The sequence below is a fragment of the Galeopterus variegatus genome, unplaced genomic scaffold (genome assembly GCF_000696425.1).
Source record: "Galeopterus variegatus unplaced genomic scaffold, G_variegatus-3.0.2 Scaffold9089, whole genome shotgun sequence".
Lineage (NCBI taxonomy): Eukaryota > Metazoa > Chordata > Mammalia > Dermoptera > Cynocephalidae > Galeopterus > Galeopterus variegatus.
This window is the reverse complement of record NW_007735200.1, coordinates 21,960-23,816: the sequence shown is the minus strand read 5'-3', so window position 1 is coordinate 23,816 and position 1,857 is coordinate 21,960. Positions and strand designations below refer to the sequence as shown.

General features: G+C 39.1%; 1 pseudogene; it reads left to right on the top strand.

Moving 5' to 3' along the window:
* The window catches only part of LOC103609017, a 2,360-nt pseudogene extending 1,969 nt beyond the window's left edge, over nt 1–391 (top strand).
* The last annotated feature ends 1,466 nt before the right edge of the window (nt 392–1,857 follow it).

The following is a 1,857-nucleotide window of genomic DNA, read 5'->3' as shown; positions in this document are numbered from 1 at the left end:
CTGTATGTGGGATCCGAACCCTCGGCGGGAGCGCTGCCGTGCTTCCCAAGCGGCGCACTAGTGCAGTGCGCCACCGGGCCGGCCCAATAATTGGTAATTTTTATTTGACAATAAGAAAGACCTTTTGGGGAAAAACATAAAGAGGAGCCTATCAACTATGAACTCTCTGTTATCTAGAATACGCAGATTCCAATACGTAAAGGAGGCAGCTGTTCACATTCAGTGCCAGCTGAAAGATCTGAGCAAAAGAGAAGGTACCAGGGAGAGCTGCTCTCACCTCACCTGTGCCACAGACACCAAGAATGTACAGTTTGTTTCTGATGCTGTGACAGAAATCATCATGAAAAACAACCTAAAGGAATGGGGACTTATTGAAGAGCATGGGTGTTAGCAAGAGTTACTGCAGTGTGAAGCACGGAGACCAGACATCTTTTGCTGTCTCATGGGGCATCTCAAGCATGAACGGGACCAGGGAATGGTGGCAGCAGGTGGAATCATAGCACAGTACTATGTTTTAGGAAACTTTTAATTGCCATGAGATGCTAAAGTCAGACTTTGGAATTGGGACAACTGTAAGGTATGATTCAATCATCAAGATGTAATTGGATTTCATAATCTGAAATGTTCAGGGCAGATGTGAAGTTGAGATGCTGCATGCCAGAACTTCAATATATAGCTTGCTCTTTTTTCCTTTTTTTAACAAACCACCAGGAATTCACTTTTAAAGTTTTTTTCATCAAGAGAAGAATAACTTTACTAAATTTATTTCTTTGTTTGCAAAAGAAACTATCAAAACACAAACAAACTTAACTATGCACATGATCGGATCACCTTGAAAATATTCCTTTTAGTAGGAACTCTTTGTTTCTAACTCAATATCATCAGAATATAATATTTCTGTAATTACTTAAAGTTTTTTGTGGTTGATGGGGGTATAAATATAGCTTTTTTGGATGAAATGTATGTTCCTATCCTGCTCAAAGTATCATTATGGTTTCTAAATGGTAATTACATTGGAGAATTCTGCCATAAGATTCTAGCTCTCTTTTCATTATACTGGTTGTTGAAGGTTAACCTTGTTTATGCTGATTACCAATTTACTAGATAAATGCTGGTGTTACATGATAAAGTCAACTTCTTGGATACAGACACCTACAGGGCAGCTGCTAATTAGAAGTGCAAATTGCTAAATTCCAAACAGAACCAGTAAGTTTGCTGCTACCGATCTACTCAATTGACCACTTTGATTCTTGCTTTTTTGTCTCAGTGATAGGAAGTTTTGTACAAGGTTCTCATGTTTTCCATCTTCATGGATTTACTATTGGGAGATATCTAAAGTGTATTAACAGTGTACACTGTTCCTTTGTAAATGTGGTGCCAGATCCTTGTTTGCCATTATCTTTACTGTAGTGATGTTAACTGTATCCTTAATACGTTCTTTTCTTGAAACTGTTACATTTGGAGACTTCTTCCACTTTGTCATGTGTACAGATTTTAATCTGTTATAGTTGGCAGCAGTTTTAAAACAGTTGTCTTTCTTTTTGTTTTTTGGCTGCTGGTGTGGGGTATCCAAACCCTTACCTTGGTGTCATCAGCACCATGCTCTAACTAACTGAGCAAACCAGCCAGCCTAAAATGGTGAGTAAAGGGGGGAAAAAAAGTTTTTTCCCCAAGGCCTTTAATATGCTAATGGAAATCAGGAATTTCCAAGAAAGAGAAATTCCAAAACTGACCATGGAACCTTTCTCCTGAGGAGCTTATCAACATCTCCCAGGATGTTTGCTTGGGAAATGCTGTCCAATGTGAAACACTTACTTGAAAACTGCAATGGTTTGAATGTGTCCCCCCCCGAGGGTC